The sequence below is a fragment of the Rattus norvegicus genome, chromosome 7, assembly GCF_021556685.1.
Source record: "Rattus norvegicus strain SHRSP/BbbUtx chromosome 7, alternate assembly SHRSP_T2T, whole genome shotgun sequence".
Classification (NCBI taxonomy): Eukaryota; Metazoa; Chordata; class Mammalia; order Rodentia; family Muridae; genus Rattus; species Rattus norvegicus.
Genome location: NC_141540.1, coordinates 64,321,276 through 64,339,313, shown reverse-complemented (window position 1 = coordinate 64,339,313; position 18,038 = coordinate 64,321,276). Strand labels below are relative to the sequence as shown.

Below are 18,038 nucleotides of genomic sequence, written 5' to 3'. Positions count from 1 at the left end.
CTTATGGTTCGGCAAATTTTTCTTTTCTTTGAGAGGAGTTCTTACTATGTACCCTGGGCTAAGACAGAACACACAATCCTCTCCTGTCTCAGGTTCCTAGGGAGGGGCTAAGTCTTTTAAGTTCAGACTCCATTTTAGAGAACCTAACCTGTTTGGACTCAGGTAAACTAACAGGCTGGTACCTAGCATTATTTCCAAGTTGCCCCATCAAAACTTGAATCTAACTCCAGTCTCTAGGTTAATCCCCAACAAGACCAGCGTCTCCAGGTTATTCTCCAACAAACCTGCACCCCCAGGTTACAAGCCCACCCACCTCCTGCCTAACGACCACCATTGCAGAGGGGAGCAGATGTTAGTTTATGATGCGACTTCCCGCACCAGCCAGTTATGTTGAAGGCCACAGTAGCTTTCCGATGAGATGCTTGCACGCTCACTCCCTGCTTGCTGCTTACTAGAAAGCCTAGCCCCTGGGCTCTCCACTACCACAACCATCCTGATGACCGTGATGACCGTGGATCAGAGGGGTCCGAGCTAGCTCCAGTAGAATAAAGACCCTGCCATACGTTGCATCGGATTGGCTCCTGTCTGTTTTGGGGATGGGGAGCGGGGCACCAAACACTTCCTTGGCACTACACTAGATATACTAAGATTACAAGCACTGTACCTGTCAGGAGGTAACCATAAACAAAGCTGAGGGACTGTAGAAATGCACAGAAAGGAGGGAGCAGGTGTTTAACCCTTGCCCAACACTGGTAACTGATGAGTTCAGTGTGGAGTTCGACGGAAGCCACGGGAGGGATATTGAGAACACGCTTGCTAGGTCTCCTCCGCCAACAAAACGAGCCAGTTCAAGACAAATTAGAGTATAAAGTCGGGTTTATTGCGGGCAGCTCCCCGATGGGTTCATTGACCTCACAGGAGACAAAATTGGGAGGGGGGCTTGCAGAAAGAGGGAGGGAAAGAAGAGGGAGGGGGAGAAAGCATTCAGGAGAAAGGAGAGAGGGAAGGAATCTAAATATCTAGATTATATAGGGAACAGCTCTGGGGGGTGAGGGGTGGGAGGGGGAAGGGGAAAGTCCAGTCCCTGGGCTGGAAAGTTCATGGTAGGGGGTGGGGTATACTAGCCATGCCCTAACAGGTAGGCACTGAGGGATGCTGGGAGAACCTGGAGGCCAGGTCCACTTTGATATGTTAAATAGGTATCTCAGATGAAACCCTATTCTGAAACCCAACAACACTAACCTGAAATGCCATGCAAGCCTGAAATGATGGCGCCACCTCCTCTCTCTCTCTCTCTCTCTCTCTCTCTCTCTCTCTCTCTCTCTCTCACACACACACACACACACACACACACACCACATGTATTCAAGATATTCATTGACTACACAGTCATGTCGCAAAATGCCAGTGTCTAAATACATATATTGTTATTCAGTTTCCTCGGCCACACTCAAGGCTTGTGTCACTAAGTGGTGTTAAAGACATGATCCCAGCTCCTTGCCTTACTATGAGGAGAAAGAGCAGCCAGTGAAGACAGAGCCAGGGTCAGATATTTCGGATGCTTCTAGTTTTTACTTTTTTGACAAAATTTAGTTTACCTGCAAAACCTGGTTCCCACGCATTGTGAAATGCTTGGCCCTCTGAGAGTACAACTCTCTGCTCCCATCACCAGGCAATGGTGGGGACGGACACCTTCCAAACGGGGGCTTCTGTTGGCTATTGGGAAGCTTCCCTCCTAGGTCGATCAAGATCCAGATCGACAGGCAGTACTGGGCTTTGTAAGTGACAGAAACCGGATCCGTAAGCTGAAGGTAAAAAAAAAAAAAAACAAAAACAACAACAACAACAAAAAAAAACCCCAGTGGTGAGGACAAAGACGAATAATATGGCTGGTTTGCCCCGTGTCAGCCCTGAACCCATAGCTTCCGTTTGCCCCATGCCAGCTGCCCCCTGCACCCATAGCTTCCATCCCACGCTGCCAATGTGCCTGTCTTTTTTCTCCTAAAGCGCAGAGTTTCCTGAACGCATGAGTGAGGGAGCAGGCTATGCACCCGAGGACAAAGCAGCACACTGTTCGGTCAGAAAGCCGCGCAAGTCGGGAGCCAGTCTGGAGCAAGAGTGAAGGAGACAGGTCCAAAGCCGGAAAACCTCATCATCATCTCAGCAGGCGGGAGGAGGACCGTTCCCTCCTTGCTCTGGGCCTGCACGTCCTGGCCCACCCAGCCTGAATGATCCCCACCGCTGCCACCCTTGAGGAGGTCCTGTAGCCTGGTGGCCAAATTACAGGTTTAACTTCCTCTTTCCCTATAAGGGCATGTCCAGCAAGTACCTGTAATTCCTTTTCCTGCAAATGAAGCGTTCAGGCACCTCAGCCCTAGCCAATGATACACACTCACCCGGAAAACCCCTAACCACTCCCCAAGGTTTATGTAGCCCTTATTCACCCCCTAATAAACAGATCTGTTTCTCTGGAAACCGGCTTGGAGAAGGCTGTTTCTCCACCAATCAGGGTCCTGTGTAACCCACACACCCTCTAAGCCTCATTCCTTCCAGTTCAGCCTGGTTTGCAACAGCGCCTGGATACCCTCAGGGCAGACGTGAAAGGGATGGGCAGCACGTGTAGCAGAAATGAACGGGACGAGCAGCACACGTAGAATGTATATGGTTGCTGAGGTTGATTTATTGAAATTGATTAGTGACCTTCATCTACTAGGCATCTAGTCCCAAGGTCGCAAGCTTGAGATAATGTGGAAGTAAATAGACCTGAGAAAGATGTTGCCTTTGTTGTCAGTCACTTCTCTTTATTTTTTTTTTAATTTTTTTTAAGATTTATTTATTATGTACACAGAGTTCCACCTGCATGTATACATGCAGTCCAGAAGAGGGCACCAGATCTCATTATCGGTGGTTGTGAGCCACCATGTGGTTGCTGGGAATTGAACTCATGACCTCTGGGAGAGCAGACCGTGCTCTTAACCTCTGAGCCATCTCTCCAGCCCAGTCACTTCTCTTTAATAGCTGTAACAATAGCTCAAATGTGTGGTGCTCACTGTGTGAAGGCTCTGGGTGGAGCTTACATTATGTAATGATTGCTCCGTCATCTCAGGCGACTTATGACGTGTCATACTTTAAAGGATCTGAAACCGGAGAAGCTCAGTAAAGTCAAGAGACCAGGAAAGAGGCAAGGTGTGGTTTGGAAATCCATCACTCAAAACGCACATCACACAGAAGACCCTAAAGCACGCGACCTGACCTGGCTCATTTGGTAGAGCCAGAAAAGGAGCACACATTTTAATTTGGGACCATTAAAGGCTATGGGGTCGGGCTGGAGAGATGGCTCAGCGGTTAAGAGCACTGACTGCTGTTCCAGAGGTCCTGAGTTCAAATCCCAGCAACCACATGGTGGCTCACAACCGTCTGTAATGAGATCTGATGCCCTCTTCTGGTGTGTCTGAAGACAGCTACAGTGTACTTATATATAGTAAGTAAGTAAATCTTTAAAAAAAAAAAAAGCTAGGGAGTCAATTTGCTTCTTTGTTGTTTTAGAAAAATAGAAATTGAAATAAAACAATAGAATTGTTTTAGAAAGCAGGATGGACAGACAGACACACACACACACACACACACATACACACACACACCCCACACACACAATCAAAACCACATCTAATTGCATTGCGAGATACAGAACGCCCCAACCTAAAGCCATGTCCGTCAGAGCCACCATTGTCTAACAGCAGTACACAACCTCAGAGGGAGGGTGGCTCAGAGCCGAGGGTGAACTGTCCCTATGGTCTCTGTCCCTGTGAATGCCCGCTCATTAGAACACCAAGACCAACTTTAGGGTAATACAAGTCCAGGCCAGCTTCCGATGGTTCCCACACGTTTACTCATCTTTTCCAGCCACAGAAGCGAGTTCCTGCTCATGGCTGCTCTAGCTGCTTCGAGGGAAGACAGTTGATGTTGTCAGGAGCCACACTGGGTCACTTCTGGGCAGAGTGTAGCCCAGTCAGAGAGCGTGTACTTGGCTTGTTTGTGTCCCCAAGCTCATTCCCTACCTTACACTCAGACCCACCACCCACAATTTATATTATTGCCAGATCAGCCTTTTAAACTGCACTTAGGAACTGTACTTGAGAGACATCAAAACAATATTATTTTGCCATTATGCTTGTTGAAACTGGTTCCCTGTGGCTGAGGGAAATAAGCCATAACAACCGTAAACTCTGCTGTAACTATGGGTTGGTACTTTTGACTGAATTTGCTCACTTTCTCTGCAAAATTTTATAAAATGATACTGTATCCATTTCTGAGACTTTTTTTCCCCCAAGACATTTGATGGCTTTCAACTTCAAAAACTGGGTCATTTCTAAGAGTGATTTTTTTTTTTTTACCATTGTTAGGGTCCAAACCTCACTGAAGGAAGACCCCAGACTCATAGCATGTAAGGAGTGTTTATTCTATATTACCAGCATGAAGGGGTCAAACACTTATCAGAATGGCAACCCCAGACAAAGGCATGCAAGGCTTTTATAGAAAACTAGGAAAATTTTAACTAGGGTTAGTATACTGGCTGGTTTTGTGTGTCAACTTGACACAAGCTGGAGTTGTCACAGAGAAAGGAGCCTCAGTTGAGGAAATGCCTCCATGAGACCCAGCTGTAAGGCATTTTCTCAATTAGTGATCAAGGGTGGGAGGACCTAGCCCATTGTGGGTGGAACCATCCCTGGGCTGGTAGTCTTGGGTTCTATAAGAAAATAAGCTGAGCAAGCCAGGGGAAGCAAACCAGTGAGTAACATCCCTCCATGGCCTCTGCATCAGCTCCTGCTTCCTGACCTGCTTGAGTTCCTGTCCTGACTTCCTTTGGTGATGAACAGCAATGTGGAAGTGTAAGCTGAATAAACCCTTTCCTCCCCAACTTGCTTCTTGGTCATGATGTTTGTGCAGGAATAGAAAGCCTGACTAAGATAGAAGGTAATCTAAAAATTCCATTGCCAGGGAAGTTACATAGGTCAGTTTTTGATTGGCTGCTGTTAGTTTTACTCTATTTGGTGAGGCCTTGAGGAAATTCCAGGAACAGACTTAGCTTCTCTGAGGTTATAGAGCCATCAATGATTAATGTCTCATTGTCAGTAGCTCCTTCTGAGAAGTCCAATCTGCTGCTTCCCTGGGAAACCGAAACTTTTTTATTTCTAAGGTCTTTATTTCTTAGGGGACCTCTTACCAGACAGGGTAGGCCTGATCTGGGAGTTACTTTCCCTGAATGGATCTTTAAACTTTATTCTCATAAAACTGATAGCCTTCAGGCTGCAGAGATGACTCAGCCGTTAAGAGCACTGACTGCTCTTCCCGAGGTCCTGAGTTCAATTCCCAGCAACCACATGGTGGCTCACAACCATCTGTAATGGGATCCGATGCCCTCTTCTGGTGTGACTGAAGACAGCAACAGTGTACTTATAATAAATAAATAAATCTTTTTAAACTGATAGCCTTTATGTTAAAAGAGTAGGTCTTTCCCCAGGTTTTCCTGCATTCTAATAGTGTGCAGATCACAGAACATTACCCACCTAGAGACTCTGGGTGATCCTTCCTTACGATAAATGTGGGTTTCTGTTTCGGAGCAAATATGACTTTGGGGACTTTTTTTGTACACACTAGTGAAGATGAGAGGAAGAAAAAAAAAAACCAAATCATTAAGTCCGCAGCAAGTTTTGTAAGAAAACCAAATGGGGACAGAATGGAAGGATAGGTTAAATGCTCACAGGAGAGTACGGAACTTCGGAAGTTGAGGAGCTTAGAACTAGTGGATCTACCACTTCCATAGCAGTTAAAAGCAACACCCATCTACTTCGCCCGTCTCTTCTGTGGATGAGCAGTCTGCTTGGCTCTGCTTTGGGTCTCCCAAGGCTGAAATCCAGCTCTAGGCAGAGCTAAACAGTCTAGAGAAGAAAGAGCCTGGAACTCAAACAGCCCCATCAGCTCCCTGTAGTCAACTGCACTTCTCAGTTACTCGCTGGCTGTCAGAGGACATTGTTCTCAGCTCCAGGCCGTGCACCCAGCGTCACCCACTCTTCCTTCACAGGTGCAGCCAGCCAGGACCGCTGGGGCTCTTGGTTCCTGTGAGTGGTGCAGACCCCCTGTCCTTCCCACTTTCCGCCGTTGATCTTCCTGACTCCAGCCAAGGGAACGCCGGAGCTTTAAAGACAGAAGGGATTAGACTGAATACATGTGGATAATCTAGAATAATCTTCCTATTTTAAGATCTGTGGTCTTAATTCCATCTGCTGGATTCCTTCATAGCAGGGCACACTTCCTTTCTGACTGACTAATCCTGAATGAGCACTTTGAGAATTCTGTTCATCTGGAAAGTGACCAAAGAGCTAAAGAAGGGCTGAGAGCGAATTCAGAATTCCACGTCACCTCTGCCTCTGGTGTTGGTGAATTGTGGTACGGCCATCCCCTGAGCCAAAACTGTGTGGCCAGCACACAGAAGCAAATCTTTAAGTAAATGAAACATTCACAGATGTGACTCACTATTTTGGCCAGGGAGATGGCTCTGTGGGTCAAGGTGCCTGCTGTTAAATGTGATGACCTCAGTTCAATACCTGGGACCCACAGGATAGAGGCAGAGAACAAATCTGCCCTCAGATTTGCTCATATACACATACATAGGTATGCAAAATAAAACAAAATAGAATTTAAAGTGTAATAATAATAACAACAGTAAAGAATCAGTTTTGTGCTAGCTTAGCCATGGATTATATGAGACATCAATGTTTCATGTTCGGCAATGTCGAGTAACAGGATCTCTGAACAGGATCCACACATGTTCTTCAAAGCCCTGGCCACAGTGACTGGTGGAGATGGCTCACCTGGGCCTAGGGAATGCCCAGGGCTGAGGTTTTCTGGCTAGTTGAATTTTATCCTCAAGGAAGGTAAGGGGCTGGAGGTGTTGTGCAGCAAAGCTCTTTGTACTTGGAGTTGGAGAATTGCCTTTTGGCTTTACCAAGTGTGGTGGTTTGTATACGCTCAGCCCAGGGAGTGGGAGTGGCACTATTAGAAGGTGTGGCCTTGTTGGAGTAGGTGTGTCACTGTGGGGTGGGCTTGGAGACCCTCCTCCTAGCTGCCTGAGGATAAACAGGTAGATGAAGATGTAGAACTCTCAGCTTTGCCTGAACCATGCCTGCCTGGATGCTGCCATGCTCCTGCCTTGATGATAATGGACTGAATCTCTGAACCTGTAAGCCAGCCCCAATTAAATGTTGTCCCTATAAGAGTTGCCTTGGTCATGGTGTCTGCTCACAGAAGTAAAACTAAGACACCAAGGAATAAAGATGGGGGCTGTAAGAATCAATTATAAAGACTTATGTATTTATTATATGTAAGTACATTGTCCTTGTCTTCAGACACTCCAGAAGAGGGCATCAGATGTCTTTACAGATGGTTGGGAGCCACCATGTGGTTGTTGGGATTTGAACTCAGGAACTCTGGAAGAGGAGTCAGTGCTCTTTTTTTTTTTTTTAACTTTTTTTAAAGATTTATTTATTTATAAGTACACTGTAGCTGTCTTCAGACACACCAGAAGAGGGCATCAGATCTCATTACAGATGGTTATGAGCCACCATATGGTTGCTGGGATTTGAACTCAGGACCTTTGGAAGAGCTGCCAGTGCTCTTAACCACTGAGCCATCTCTCCAGCCCGGAGTCAGTGCTCTTAACCACTGAGTCATCTCTCCAGCTTAAGAATTCTAAAAGCCAATTCTTTTAGACAATATCCAGTTTCCCATTTTCCCATCTGTATGTTCATAATGCTCACCCCCTGAATCTACAGTTTTTCTATCAAAGTGCAGGAAGGTTGACAGGGCTAGTGCCATGGAAAATTGCCCATCATTAAATGAACTTGACCTAAATCATCTGAGAAACAAAAAGTTCACATGGCTCTCGCTTATGGGAACTCTCAAACGGATTCTGGTTTAGGTTGACTAAAATATGGAGATGAAACTTGGTACAGTGTTTCCATCCAGAGACAGACACAGTATCATCTGGTAAATACCATTTACTGTTTCCTGCTCTGCTTCACTGGCCCCTTACAATGTGGGGGATTCATCTGCCCTATACAGACCTCCAGACACACCCTGACTGCAGAACTGTCAAAGATAAAAATCTGCTTGGTTTAGATGTAGGAAATCACATATAATTTGTTTGAAAGTGAGTGTCTAATGCCCCATTCTTTGGACTTAACGAGGATATTTGATTGATAGAATGCCCCTTTACCTAAATAGTATGTAAACCTGACATTAACTTAGGCCTTCAGGCTGGAGAGATGGCTCAGTGGTTAAAAGCACTGACCGCTCTTCTAGGGGTCCTGAGTTCAATTTCCAGCAACTACAGGGTGGCTCCCAACCATCTCTAATGAGAGATTACATAATATTTTTAAAGTTAAAAAAAGAAAACAACACTTTTAAAATTTGCCAATTGACAGTGGGCGCTTCAGTGAGAACCATGATGGACTAGAGAAACTGCTCACTAAACCTCTCCAGTGTGACTCCCACACACTCCCTCTGGATAGTTGCATTAGCTTTTTTTTTTTTTTTTTTTAATTGTCTTAAAATGCTCCACAAGCAAAGTGTCTTCAACCTTAACTTTAATTATCACAGAAAATACTTTGTGATAAAGACTGACCGAAGTCTACCTTCAACCAAAGCTCTCCAAAATAAATATTGGTAATGCAGCATGTGCCGGAGGGGTACACTTTGAAAGCTGAACTAACCCCATGTGGAAGCTGCAGGTGGGTGTGAAAGTTTGGGCTCTAGGGAGCTACCCTTGGTGATTGCTGCTGGTGTAGAGAACTGCGGTGTCTTAGTTCTTTTCAGTGTTGTGGTAAAGCTCCCTGACAAAGGCGCCTGTGTGAGGAAAGGGCTGACTTTAGTTCAAGATGCTTCAGTCCATCGTGCTGAGAAGTCAGAGCCTTCTGAGCTTGAGGGGGCTTCGCCTGGCACCCGCAGTTCAGAAGGAGAGCGTGAACAATGCCTTCGTGCTTGTGCTCAGCTTGCTCTCTCCACATAGTACAGTCCGGGATTCCTGCCTAGATGTATCACCTATCAATTAAAATGGATCTTCCCACATCAATCAACATGATCAAGATAACCCTGTCTTAGGGTTTTATTGCCGTGAAGAGACAATGTGACCATGGCAACGAGACCAGTGTCTCCAGGTTATTGCCCCCAAGAAACCTGCACCCCCAGATTACAAGCCCACCCCCCCACCTAACGACGACCAATGTAGAGGGGAGCAGAAATTAAGTTTATGATATTAAAGGCCACAGAAGCTTTCCAATGATATGCTTGCACATTCATCCCCACCCCCCTTGCTGCTTACTAGAAAGCCTTGCCCTTATAGACATTCGGGGCTTCCCCACCACCAAACCATCCTTCGTGATGACTGTGCTTTGGGCCGTCCAAACTAGGGCAGTCCAAGCTTCCTTGAAATAGAATAAAGACCCTGCTGTGAGTTTCATCAGATCCGCACCTGTCTGGTTTTTCCCCCCCTGAGGATCAAGCACTTCCCTGACCCTACAGTAACAAAGTAACAGCTGCTTAAAAAAATAAATACAAGCTTCTCTAAGAAACCCTATGCCTGACTCCCAGGAGAGACTTACAGCTCATAAATTTGATAACGAATCTTATAAACTTATAGATGTATAATTCTCAGCCATGTCCCGCTCCTGTAAATTGAAATAGTATTACACGCAAGACAGAGAAGTTGCCTCCAGAGGCTTTCCTGGGCAATATTGGAGTTTGCCTTTTTTCTTTGATGTAAAAAGTAGTTAGTTTTAGGTTTTAATTGTATTTTAGTTAGGCGAACATGAAAAACTACAGAAATTTTCTTTTAAGTATATATAAATGATATATCGACACAACCTACTATTTAAAAAAAAACCTTCAACATAGAACTTATATAAATGATACATTAACATAACCTGGTGCTTTTTAAAAAAAATCCTTCAATATAGAACTTACATAAATAATTACATTAACAGAAGCTGTTGCTTTTTAAAAGATCCTTCAATATAGAAAAAAAATTTTGAGACGGGGTTTCTCTGTGTAGCTCTGGGTGTACTAGACCTCACCATGTACATCAGGCTAGTCTTGAACTCAGAGATCCTCCTGCATCTGCCTCCTGAGTGCTGGGATTAAAGGCATGTGCCTCCATGCCCAGCCTGACCATAGACCTCTTTACAGCAAAGTTAAGTTCCTCCTGGGTCCATTGCTGTTCATTCCCATCAACTCTCAAAGCAAACGGGCCTCATAGGATTTTGTGTGGCATTCCAGTAATGTGCAGATAAATATGCATCTGCATCTATTTTCAGCTACAGGTGGGATATTTAATATGATTTTATATTTGTACTTTAAGGGCTGCAATGCAAGAGAAACTCCTGTTTACATTGTGGCAATAAAGACAGCATCTTTGGTACTTTCAAATAACATTGTTGCTCTTCATCCCCTCATTCAGCATGCTCCCCTTTGGGAGAAGTCCTCTGTGTGTCCCCTGTGAGACCTCAGGTACCATGGCTTTTAGAGGCTTCCTGTATAAGCTCTCATCCTGGAGTGTCTTTCTGATCCCTCCTCTATGTGTCTGTTATTAGCCATGTTTAAAGGAACAGACAAGCCCTTCTTTTTCTGGAGTCCTCTGAGTTGCTTCTGAACCCCTGAGATTGAGGCATAAAGAGGGGACATTTCAGGGGAACCGTCAAGGGAAAGGACTCACCCCATCTCCCTGGCTTGGGTTTACACATCTCAGTTTCCGTACAGCGGATGGGAACCTCTGCAGAGCAGTGCCCTTCTCACCAGCATCTCAAGGGGCACTATGCAAACCGCAGGTGCTCCATGCTTCGCAGCACCTCTCCCTCCTCCCTAAACCAGACTAGCACTCCAAATACTAGTTTATGATTTAACTTAGAAGGCATTCTTTAAGTAAAAAAAGCCAGCCTCCTCAAATCAACAGGCATTCTTATCAATGTTTAAACTTTAAGTGTCAAATATAACTGAATTTTAGAAACCAGTTGTAAATGATCTCCTGTGATCAATGCAACTTCAAAGCCACAAAGTCATGTGTTCTTTAATAGTTATTGTTGAGCACAATGCTTTCTCAAAGCCCTTGCTTAATATCTTTGCACTGTTTCTCCTTTCCTTTTTAAATTTATTTTGAGGAATGAAAAAGTATATGTATCATGTATCCTATTGCTTTCCTTCCATGACCCCCACTCTCCAAATTCATGGTCTCTTAGTTTTAAATTATTATTGTTTTACACACACACACACACACACACACACACACACATTTATAAATGTGTTGTTTGTATCTATATGTGTTTAGGGTTTGGGATTGGCTCACTTATCAGGGGGCTCCTCCCAGGAGCGATTCTCTCTCTCTCTCTCCCTCCCTCCCTCCCTCCCTCCCTCCCTTCCTCCTCTAGGGCTGTTTCTTAATGATACAAGCAGGATTGTTGCATTACTCCAAGTTCTCTACAGTAACAGATCTTATACAATAAATCTTTAGCTACATAGAAAGGGGATTTATTAAACTGGCTTACAGGCTGTGCTCCCACTAGTCTAATAATGGCTGTCTACCAAGAGAGGTCTAAAAATCCAGTAGCTGTTTGGTCCGTGGGGCTGGCTATTTCAACTAGTCTTCAGTAGATGCTGAAATCCCAAAGAAGTAGGACTCTAACACCAGAGAAAACATGGACTTGTAAGTAAGGTGGAGGCAAGAAGGCACAGAGAGAAAGCTGCCTTCGTCTATGTCCGTTGGATGGGCCACCACGGCCAGACGGTGTGGCTCAGATTAAAGATGGCAATTCCTCCCTCAAAGAATCTGGAGTAAAGGTGGATCTTCCCACTTGAAATGATTAAAAATTAAAAAACAAACAAACAAACAACGCTCCCCACTCCAACAGTTGTACTCCTGCTTGGGTTTTACTTAACTCTAGATGTAATCAAGCTGATAACCAAGACGACCACCCCGGCCATAGAACATAAAAGCCGGAGAGGTCTAGATAAGGCAGTGCTGAACTAATGTAACCACAGAAAATACGTTATTCCAAAATTGCTTACACACCTTATTTCACTAAATTCCTCTTGGTATTTAGATGCCAGATTAGTGTACCCTCTTTAGTAAATTATCAGGGAGATTGCAACCAAGATTTATTGTATTATAAACGTGGAGCTTTATTTGATGTGCTCCTTAAGACAGACCTTGAGTCAAGTGTGAAATTGTTTGCATCATAGCTGGATCTTCCTTATCCCTAAATCCCGTCTTGGTGATCTTGGTGACAACAGCAGACTGGGATTTAGGATTTAAATAAGGGTGATAAACTGGGCTTTGGAACCGTTTTGTTCGCGGTTAAATTGTTGTACTTGGGTGATTAATTTTATTTTCCGAGAACACTTAGGATATTTTCCCCACCTTATATTGCTTTGTGCAGAGTGGATACATAAAGATTTTCAGTAACCACTTACATTCTCGCTTACATTTTTCAATAATTAGAGACTCCCGCACTCATTTCTTACATTTATTATGGAAAGCGCCCTGCGCAACCTGGCACTCCATTAGAGAAATAAATTAGTTGTTGATGAATAGAACCTTCATAACTAGAATGTTGTAGAAACACATCATATATTTTTCTCCACGGCGCATTTTAAAAGCATTAAAACAAATGGCAAAGAACCCACTTCATGTTTATGACTTTGGTTTACACTTGTGGACTAATGGGACGCAGGGCTAATCCATCAGTATCCCTTACTGTGTTTAATTAGCCTGGATCCCTTTTTACTATCCTAGAAATAACATCTCTCTCTTCTTTTTTTTTCCCCTAGGACAAAAGGATAACACCAGGAAGTAGCCACGTTAAGTGCAGGGTTGGTACAAATTCAGAGGAAATGAAGCTCACTGTTGAAGGTGAACTAGGAATTCCTGCCCTTGTACACTCTCACTGGGCTCTTGGCACTCATGTTTCTGGTGTGGATCCTTCTCCTTCTTCCTGTCATCGCTGCCCTGCTTTCTCTGCGCCTCTGCCTAAACTGTGTCCTGAACTTGGCAGCCGTTACAGAGTGGTGACCAGGAGGCAGCAAGACTCTCTGGCCCATGTCCTTGTTTTGAAGGAACAGCTCTAACTTGTATTTCTGAATTACAGTTTTAAACTTTGAAAACACCTCGCAGAAACTACTTGTTTCTGTTTCTGTTTTGACAGCTCAAAGATGGCACTTGATCATAGACTTTACAGAGCGCCATGAATTTTTAACATAAAGAACTCCAGGAAGTTCTTCTAGTAAGGAAGACGTGTTTGTTAGCACTATACCAAGCTATGTGACAAAAACCGACCTCTGTCTTAGGCAGGAAAAGGAAGAACTGAATCTATCTTTCTCAATCTTAGTTTCTTTCCAGTGTTCTGCTGCAGAAGAGGCTCAGGCCTTGGCTGGAAGCAGACACAGCTTCTATGGTGTCTTAGGTAGGGTTTCTATTGCTGTGATCAAACACCATGACCAAAAAGCAAGCTGGGGAGGAAAGGGTTTATTCAGCTCACAGGCCCACAGCACTGTTCATCACTGAAGGAAGCCAGGACAGGAATCCAAGCAGAGGAGGATCCTGGATGCAGGAGCTGATGCAGAGGCCATGGAGGGTGCTGCTTCCTGGCTTGCTCCCCCTGGCTTACTCAGCCTGCTTTCTTATAGAACCCGGGAGAATCAGTCCAGAGAGGGCACCACCCACCATGAGCTGGGCCTTCCCCTGTTAATCACCAATTGAGAACATACCTTGCAGCTGAGTCTCATGGAAGTATTTTGGAAGGGCTCCCTCCTTTCTGACAACTCTAGCTTGTATCAAGTTGACCCAAATCAGCCAGCACACACGGTAGCTTTCTATCTGCCCTAAATGAGTTGCAACCAGCATGCTGCATGTTGTTTTCTGGCCAGCACTACGAATGCCAGTGAGCAGAGATGGAACGGGGTCTTTGCGTGTTATGTTTTTCACAGGGACATTGATCTGGAAGGCAGGGAGTTAACACCTTCCAAGCGAAATGACGTCCTTCCCTCTCCAGCCAGAGGCTTTATAGAGAGGGACAGAGGCAGCGATGGAATCGTGAGGAGCTCAGACGTGTCCTCTGGTCAGGTGGTCCTCAGATACATTCGGAGACTTTCAAAGCCTGCACCTCTCCCATTATCGGCCCCTGCACTCTTCCTGCACTGTGTGGACATCTGTGTCCGGCACCTAGTTAGTGTCCACCCATGTCAACACCCTATGCTTTGGGCACTACACAGGCCAAATGGCTAACACCGAAAGAGCACTGCGTACATGCTAAGCTACTAACACGTGCACACAGATTCCTTTTACAACATAAAGTAAAAACGTGCCCCAGAGTAGGGACTAAAAGGTCCCACTTGTCTATCCACCTGTTCACTGTCAAAGATAGTGTGTCCTGCTTCATGGTCCAGGAGCTCCAGGAATGACGTCATGCAAGACCAAGAAGAGGAGGAAGCCCCCAAATATGTGGGTCTTGAATGCGTCCCCATGGGTGAGAAAGTCTACTCTTGTTTTAATGAGATATTGTCTTCCTCCTCCTCCTGCTCTTCCCTCTCCTCCCCCTGCTGCTCCTCCTCTCCTTTTTTAGGGAGTGAGGGGAGGGTTTTCTGCTTAGCACAGAACAGGCTGGCAAAATTCCATCCAAGAAGACATCTAGGTTTCTATCCAATCTTTTAACTTTACTTAGAAGCCATAGAAAGAGTCTTCAGCATGGGGGAAAAATGCAAATATAAAGAAACGCCTTCAGAGGAGCACAGTGACTACTGCCCACACCATGTGTGTCTTGAAGTTTTAGCCAGGACTGATGGCGATTAGTGCTGTGCACTGCAGATGTAGGGAATGTAATTTTTAAATATTTACCTATTCCTTGACAGTTGCATGCATGTAAACAATGCATCTTGATCATAGGCACCCAAGGAAAGTACTTTAATAATAAATTTATCATTCTCTCGGCTAATTCAGGAGTATGGTGTTGGTCACTGACAATGAAACCAAATAGGTAACACTGGAAGTGACTCCCAGAGTTTGATACATAGAAATGGTTACAATGCCTCTGTCTCCAATAACCTAATTTTGTTGGAAACATGATTTTCGTGGTCACAGTTATCAAACACAGTCTTCTTAGACTGATTTTCTTTGTTGTTGTTGTTGTTGTTTATTTGTTTTGAGCCAAGTTCTCACTACCTAGTCTAACCTTGAACTTTGCAATCTAACTCCTACCTCTGACTCCTGAAGGTTGGCATCGTGACAATACACTCATCTTAATCTACTTAAAACTTATTAAATTTCTCTGATTCAATTTCTGGATTAAGTTTTTTTTTTTGAAAAAGAGCCTCAATGTTTATAAAAACAAATGATGAAGATAGAGGGGAGGAAAAAGAGAAATGAAGACTTATCAAGATAAGAATTACAATATACTCAGAACACAGAGAACAGCTGTTCCCTTTACTAAATGTGTACATGAAGATTCCCCGAGATTGGCACAGGTCAACAGAAACCAGTTTGAGAGCTGCTACTCTGGTATTGAAAACTACGGTGCCAAGACCTAGATATGAACAGCAAGAGTCAAAGCGAGGCGGGGGAAGGAGCCCATATCCCTTTGGCCATTAGCCTTTCACGCTGCAGGGTTCCTCCGGTCCATTTGAATTTATTTCCCTCGTTTTCTCTGGGATACAAGGCAGCCTGTGTTCTCATCAGCTCGCAGACCCTGTGGCCTCGTTCCGTAATGATGAACAGTGTGCTTTAAAGCCATTAATACACCACTCTAAGAAGTCAGCTTCTAGATAGAGGGAAAATGTGAGGGTCAAGAGTATCTGTGCGTGGGTTTAGAAGGGTCTGTGCTGCTGGGAGTCGGGAGATATCACTGCAGTTAAAGAGGAGCGATCCATCTTCAAGCCTCCTGCTACCGCAATCTTCCTCAACACGGAAAAGGTCAGCATCACACTGTGAACCAATTCCTGTCACACAGCAGCCTGTCTCTTCCAGTCAGAGAGTAAATCTTCATAGAGACAAGCAGCCACCCGTGTTAACTCCGTCGTCTGGACTTTGTTAGTGTCTCTTACCCACTTCCATATGGCACAGACACAACCATCCTCGTGAGGCGTAAAGACCTCCCAGAACACAGAGCCTGAGTGAAGCAGGCTAAGCATGCGGCTCCCAGGGAATGGGATTTTGTTTTACAAAGCATATGCACTTGGAGAGGAAGAAAATTTCAATTCACCACCTATCCGTACTTAACGGAGACAGCCTGGCATTGATGATGCTCTCTCTGCTAGGTGTACAAAACTTCTTAGAAGATTTTTGAACAAACTTTTTAGAGTTCTGTAAGTGGAAACCACCCAATGGGCTATATAACATGTTACCTCAAATTTACTATGTCGAAACAGTCTGGAAGTCACTGGACCCAGGCACCTGCAATCTCAGCTAGGATTCTGTAGCCGGCTGAAGAGCGTTTATGTACCTGTTTGACGGTAAAGACCCAGGAGACAAAAGAAGGTGCTTGTCTCAAAGAACTCATAAATTAACTAGCGGGAGTTGGGGAAGAACAAATAATTAAAATGAAAAGCCCAAGTGTCCCTGACGGGCAGTGGGAACAAAGCAGCCCCTGACCACCTGAGGAAATTAGGAGGACGCCACCAAAGACACCGTCCCCAGGAGCTTCTTTGGCTGGGGTGAATAGGGGAGGGGTTTGAGGCTGAGGTCAGCTGTACTCTGGTCAGCAACCTCTGGCATTCCAAAAATAGCATTTAAGGCATAATTCATACACCACACAGCACATCCTTGGTAGCTAGTTTTATGTCAACTTGGCACAAGGTACAGTGACGAGGAAACCTCAGTTGAGAAACTGTCCCTATCACATTGGGGTGTTGACAAACCCCTGGTGCATTCATTTTCTTGATGGATGGTTGATATGGGAGGGTCCAGCTCACTGTGGGTGGAGCCATCTCTAGGGATGTGGTCCCCAGGGTTATAAGAAAGCAGGCAGAGCCAGCCAATCATTGTCACTCATTCATGGCTTCTGCTTCAGTTCCTCCTCCCCCACCCCCCAGGGTTCTTCCCTGCTTGAATTCTGCCCTGACTTCTCTCAGTGATAAACCCAACAGTGAGATCTTGAACAGCTCCCAAAGGGCTGCAGGTGTTTGTGGTACAGCCAGTTGATGCTTATCCCCAACTAGCTTACAAATAAATGAGACTCAGACTGGTTACTTTATTTCCCTTTGACAATTACTGGGCGGTAACCCTGCAAGGGTCTCTGATTCTCCAAAGAATGAAACCCCAGACTCATAAAGAGTGTTTTACTCTGCAGAAGTCGAGCATGCTGGGGTCTCCCATCACCAAGATAGACACCCAAGAGAGCTTGCAGGCCTGATTTAAAGCACATTAGGGAATTCTGGGGGTAGGTGACTATTATCTTACTCCATCTCTAGGGACATTCCATTACCGGGGAATGGAGGCTGGAAACTGTTGCCGAGGAAGTCTGGAAACTGCTGCTGACCCATTGTCCTTGCCTCAGGCCAGGTGGCAGGGCAGCTTCTGAGACCTGGACTTGCCCAGTTCTTGAAAACAGAGATTTAGGCCTGAACTGCCAATTTGAAGACTGTCATGGAATCAGTTTATCTGATCCCTCTCAACCCCTAATCTGCTTTTCTAACTGCCAGCCTGGCCACCTCCCTAGCCGTGTACCCCAATACTTGCTGTTTCTCCACATGCTCATAGCTCATTTCCTCTCATGGTGCCTTCTCCTCTGCTTCATGGTCTCTCCTCTCTTCTCAATTCTCTACCTCCAACCAGGAAGCTCAAAACCCATCTACAATCCCTCCAGTAATTGGCTGCAGCCAACTTTAATTAACCAATAGTTTTAAATTAAGGAACAAAGTTTGCATAACAAAAGCTTGTCACTGTGAGAATTCACTAGTAGGCCTAGACCTTCCCTTTGGGTACAGAATATTTCATTACAATA

At 45.0% G+C, this 18,038-nt stretch overlaps 1 long non-coding RNA gene across 1 annotated transcript in view; it reads left to right on the top strand.

Moving 5' to 3' along the window:
- Positions 1 to 2,475, top strand: part of LOC148004705 (uncharacterized) — a 37,174-nt gene extending 34,699 nt beyond the window's left edge. The window contains exon 2 of the long non-coding RNA XR_015624703.1: positions 2,008 to 2,475. This is a non-coding gene — a long non-coding RNA (uncharacterized LOC148004705). The remainder of the gene's footprint in view (positions 1 to 2,007) is intronic.
- Positions 2,476 to 18,038: the final 15,563 nt, after the last annotated feature.